The sequence below is a fragment of the Gavialis gangeticus genome, unplaced genomic scaffold (assembly GCF_001723915.1).
Source record: "Gavialis gangeticus isolate Ggan-Ray unplaced genomic scaffold, GavGan_comp1, whole genome shotgun sequence".
Classification (NCBI taxonomy): Eukaryota; Metazoa; Chordata; order Crocodylia; family Gavialidae; genus Gavialis; species Gavialis gangeticus.
Window position 1 is genome coordinate 16,503,104 of NW_017728997.1, and position 6,000 is coordinate 16,509,103.

Below are 6,000 nucleotides of genomic sequence, written 5' to 3' on the forward strand. Positions count from 1 at the left end.
AAAAGAAAGCTGTATCCTCAATCAGGGATTGCAAAGCCGTTCAAAATCCCAGAGAGAGCCTGTCTGCAGCGTACGGGATAGTGAGAGAGGCAGTTTCCTGAATGCAGATTCACTAGAGGAAAAAGTATTTCATCCTCTCAGTGAGCCACGTTGCAGAGTTTCCCTGTAAATGTGGTCAGGAACAGTATCTGGTCAGTGGGTGCATCTACATATTCATGAATGTGCCATAGTTACCGCGCATTAAGTTTAGTACCTGCATAACCAAGTAGTAAATCAATGCACAGTAACAGATGCTACTGCGCAGCAGCGGTGGCACATGCATCTTTACAGACACTAACTGCGCAGTAGCCTAATACTGCTGCAAAACAGTGCATTAGCATGGGCTCTGCCCGGCATGCTGCTGCACAGTGTTATTAGTTACTGCACAGTTAGCGTCTTGTGTAGGTGCATCCAGTGCGGATGAGGTCAAGCGTGCCGGTACTGCACTGCTCTGCCCTTTCCATCAGCTTCACTGCCCCTCCGCGCACGTTTGTCACTGTCAGAATTGGCAATGGCTCCTCAGGACTGCGAAAGAGCAAAAGTGCAACAAATCAGGACTACGGCCCTGGCAGACCAGCAACCAGAAGCCTGGACGACAGCTGTCTGCAGTCTGCACAGGGCTACAGCCCAGGTCATCAGTCACTGGCTTTTATGAGCAATAGCACTGACTTAAGAAGAGAGCAAAAAAAAGAAAAAACATGCAAACAAAATCTGATCCCATGACCAGCACAGATATCTCTGACGTTACATCTATCCTGCCGCTGCATGCTAGGAGTACCTGCACCCCGCATCATGTCAGACAAGGCTGAAATGATCCTTTTCCTGGGAGTATTTCAGTTTGGGAGCTGCTCTGCTGATTTAAAAAAGTCACAAAAGCAGCAGCTAGGTAAAAAGGAAAGATTTACCATCTGCAGCTTGACAGTGGAATGGGAGAACAAAGTGGAAGTGTGCTCGGTTTTAGGAGCTGGCCTCCAAACAGAACAAGAAAGATGTCCAAGTCAAACAAGTGAGAAAACGCTGACTTGGCACTATACTTTAAAAGTGGGCACATGGAAAGCAAGGAGTGAATGCGCCGCTGGAGAACAAGGCAAGCTCCCCACTGCGCCGAAGGCCACTTCTCCTGGGCACCTCTTGTGAAGATGGCTCTCCTTCTCCTGCAAACAAATGCATTAAGCTCATGCAGCAGTAGTAATGAGAGAGGTTTCCACAGTCCTTGAATGGGTTTCAGAAGTTTCACAGCGTGCCAAGTCTTTGGGACCTTTGTCAAGGGACAATAGTATAGAAGTAGACTGTCCCCGTCATTGTTCTTGGGGCCGGAGGGAAAGGCCTTTACTTACACTGGTAAGCTGTTCGCTAGTCCAGCTCAGAGCCCACCCCACGTCTGTAAAGAGGATGTCCTGCTGCTACGTATAGTGAGACTCTCTGCAATACGCCTGGAATAACTCTCTTTTTAAGGGCGAAATGCCCTCTCTCTCAGCAAGCTGAATAACGTGACACTAGTCCCCGCAGTAAAGACTTGTGACAATACATCGCGCTTGGCCATTTAAACCGGTCCCTCTGGCCGTACAGAACCACACAGATGCCGCTAATCACCCGTCTGCAGACTCGAGGGAAAGCTACGGTTTCCACCCTTAGAAAAGCAAGTGCTTTGTGGAAAAGGAAACCACCTTTAAAAGACATTAGGGCAATAACAATGAAATAGGGTCGCACCTTCAAAGCGCTCGTTAAGGGGGCACAACTTTCTCTAAGATGAAAGCATCCTCTCTGCCTTGTTTTTGCAGATGTTTTTCTGTTTCTACATTTTGGAAGCTGAGCTAGTGACCAGGAAGCAAATAAGGCATGCGGTATGTTGCTAGAAGAGTTCATCAGTCTGCGTTTTTATGCAGTATTTGAGGCCCCGCATCATATTTTCTGTCCAGAAGTAGCTTGGCTTGTCTCTTGCAGAGACCAAAGGAAGAAAGAGCTGTTCCGCTTCCCCCTCCCCAAAAAGCGGTACTTTCATTATATACACACAATGTATGCAGCTGAATGAAAACAAGGACATGCCCATGCAAAATATGCTCGTTCTGCAAAAGAATGATCCATGTGCAACACCCGTCTTCTGGGTGAAGTCAGTCCGTCATTCAAAATGGGGAACACGAGGCCATTTTTATTCACAGAGACGTATTATGCTGAAGTGGTGCATTGCATGGCAGAGGTATTCGTGTATGCTCCTTCTGAAACTCACTAAAGCTAGAATTTAGACCATCTTAGCTGTAAAGAGCCTCATGTCATGGATCATCTACCGTTACCGCTGCATGACGCCTTGTAGAAAATGGTTGGTAGCTGGGATGCTCCAGCCTCAGAGTAAGTAGGGAGGCTCAGGACAGCACAGGGTAAGTTATGGGAACTCAAAGTGGGGGAAAACCCTCAGGTTCATTCTGCTGACGGTGTTCTGCTGTTCCCTGCTACCAAATGTCACAGTCTATAACACGGGTACATACGCTTCATACACATTAGAGGAAAAACATTAACAGCTGCTAGCTGGGAAAAGACAGGGAAGAAAACAGGCAGAACAAAAGGAAGTGGGAGGTAATTAAAGTTCTGATCTATTTTAAAGCAGGCATCATCACTTGAAATCTCCAGCTGAAAAACCATTTGGCAATGAGGGCTTGTGCCTTCTTGGTAGAAACCGCTCCGGATTCACGTTTGCAGCAGGCACACGTGCTAGGCGGTCGTGTAGATCTCCGAGTTGAAAATCCAGGCATACATTTGCTAACCCTGCAAGACTGCACAGGATAGGCTTGGAGTATAAGGTCCAATGGTCAGGGACTGTTGTCTCTCTTTGGTGCACAGCACCGAAAACAGGCAGTGGGCAATAAAAAAGTTCCTTGTAAAAAGGGATTTGAGTGGTTAAGGCTCTGAAAATTATGACACTTGCACAGCAGACTTCAATTCACAAGCCCGTCCGCATTAGCAACACTGTCAGCTGCACACCCAAAAAGTGCCCAGCTGGCCAGTGCTGTAATGCACTCACAAAACTCTTTAACTGCAAATTGTAAGTGGATAAATCTTAGTTTAACCCAGCAGAAACACTTTCCATGCTTCCTTCTCCCATCTTTCCAGCATCCCCTGAGAACGGCGGAGGCAAATGTGAACCCTAATTTGGGATGACACTAGCCCCTGGAGCACTTGGTAACTAATTATTCTCTTTGTGACCTTTGACAGGGCCAGACTTCCCCCCCAACATCCCTAAATCAATACTTGCAACATCTGTGTTGGTCGCACTTCACAGCTGCGCATGGGACTGAGTGGGTTTGCTCATCAGTATTTTCCCCTGGAAGAGAACGTGCTCCCTGGTGCATGCACTGCTGTTTGCTGTCCAGCTAATACCAGGAGAAAACAGGGTCTAAATATCTATGGGTAGTCGAACAGTCTAAAGAATGAGGTATGGGTAAGGTATGGAAAAAGACACCTGCGTTAATTCTTCCCTCAGTGAGATGCAGCTTTAGATACCACAATGCAACTCCACTGTCTCTCTATATTGCAGAGACTGGAGTTATTCCGCAACTCTGACAAGTCGCTGTGTCTGTCACCTCTGCATCCTACAGGTGAAAAGTGTCACGGGCCTTTTCCTGAGCAGCCGAGACCTTTATAGTTCCTTACAGTGCTTGGCTCCAGCAGCCCAAGCAGCATGCAACATCAGGTGCAGCCCGCGACGCTCGTGTACAACACGCTGTTCGATGCAGTCATCCTAACAGCTCCTGTAACCATGGAAGATTGCCTTTCGCTAGCGAGACACTCTCCGTGCCACCGCAAAACATGTCACATTTGGCACATTGGGTATTATCATCCCAGGACATGAATTCTGTCCAGGCTGGATTTCAGCAGAGTGGTGTTTTTATGCTTTTTAGATAATATAGGCATATATTCACAGCCTCCAATTGTTTTCTGTACCCCCAACAGGTTTTCTGTTTCCATCTACTCACCAGGTAGAGCATACAGCTCAATGTTGCCTTTGGGTACATGAACACCCATCAAGTCAGAGCCTCTTGGCAGATGTGCGTGCAGGCACAAAGGCCCTTCCCCAAAGAGACCTGCCTGCAAGATCTCTAGGCACGGCAGGTTTGCGAGAGCCGGGCACTGTCACCAATTCAAGCAATATATCCGATGACACACTCCTAAGAGTGAAATGGCATGGAAGCCCCAGTGGGCGCGTCTACAAGTGCAACCAATGCTATTTGGCTTTACTGAGGAGTAAATTTACTACCTGCATATGAAGGTAGTAAATTTACTGTGCCATAGACTAATTTACTGTGCAGTAAGCACCTGCACATGTAGACAGTGATGCTTTACTGCACACAAATTAGTCTACAGCTCAGTGAAGTATCTTGTGCAGATATGGCCACTGTTAAGCACAGGTGGCTGCTTTTTTGCCCACGTCCAAAAAGTACTCCTTTTCCCTCTGCAATAGATTCATAGATGTTTGGATGGGAAGGGACCTTAGCAGATTGAGTCTGACCCCTGCCCTGAGTAGGTAAGAGTGCTGGGGTCAGAAGACCCAGCCAGGTGCATGTCCAGCCTCCTCTTAAAGACCCCCAAGGTAGGGGTGTGCACCACCTCCCTTGGAGCCCATTCCAGATTTTGGCAACCCTCACCGTAAAGAAGTTCTTCCTGTAATAGGGGTTATCCTTCTTTCAAATTCAATAATCGAATAGGACAGTCACCCGACATTTATTTTAGGTGCCTCCTGGGTGGTCACCAACTGGCTTCTACGTAGAAGTTGGCTTAGTTTTATCTTAGGCACCGCGCATCTTTAGCGAGAAACTCCTTAATTTGTTCAGTATAATTAATCACTCACTGGGAAGTTACTTCTCTTGTCTTTCTCTCCAGGGTGGAGATGTCTATTGCTTCTGGGCCTAAAGAAAGAGGGCTAACTGGGAATATCATGAAGGCAATTTATTTGACTTGTTTCAGGTTCAGTTTATGTAAGGTCAAGGTGCTACTGGTAGTTTGTGTGTGCATGTTTCCTTCTTCCATGTCATTAACAATGGTCAAAGTCTTATCTTTACTGCCTACCCTTTTAAAAAGAAAAGGGAATGGGAGGATTTTTGTAGAATGTCTTATAATTTCTTTTGAAATGGAGGTAAAAAGGTAAAGAGGAGGTCCCTTTGTAAACACAGTAAGATGGGGAAAAAAGGTAGCAGATGCCAAATCATTTCCCAGCTAAATGTGAATTTAGGAAACAAACACCATTTTTAATGTTGTATTCTGACAGGGTAAAGTCTATTCATCATCACACAGAACTGGCAGTGTTTGGTACCCAGATGCTCTTCTTTCTGGGCCATCTTCCTGGAAGCAAAGGTTTGCAAAGGCCCAGATAACAAATCTGCTTTGTTATATGCATCTCTGAGACAGAGGCGCAGGGAATCATTAATCTCATTATTGATCAAAGCATTTGGAGATTCTGTTTCTAATGGGGCTGATGCTAATAAGTTACTGACTCTTCATAACTTTAGCAAAGCAGAGATGTCTGGAGACTCACTTTAATTAATGAGTTTCTTGTATTCTAAGGTTAATGAATGTTACAAGGAAAAATAAATATCAGAGACAATAACCTCCTGACCAAGGAAACACTGAAGGGAAATATCAGAGCATATCTCCAGGTTTTTTAAATGGGCATATTCTTCAGTAAAGCCAACACAGCTCTGCTGATTCACATCACCTGACCAGGTCAGCAGCATTAATGTTTGCTAGCACAATTGCTTCAGTATGTCTAACAATAACAGCAACATCCCCCAAGTAAAAAAATGAAACAAATCCAAGGGATTTTAGATTCTTCAAGACTAGGGTTAATACAAAAAACCAAACACAGCATTATGAACAGCCAAGGCAAATAAAGACAGTCTCTATCTGGACTCCCTGTCTTTCTGATATCAAATAACTAGTAGCCAGAGAATTTCTGTGGCTGCGGGAAAAAAT

The 6,000-nt window shown here is 45.6% G+C and overlaps 1 protein-coding gene across 1 annotated transcript in view; it reads right to left on the reverse strand.

Moving 5' to 3' along the window:
• The window catches only part of PTPRG (protein tyrosine phosphatase, receptor type G), a 424,594-nt gene that overhangs the window by 50,674 nt on the left and 367,920 nt on the right, over window positions 1–6,000 (reverse strand). The gene's annotated exons all lie outside the window — the stretch shown is intronic.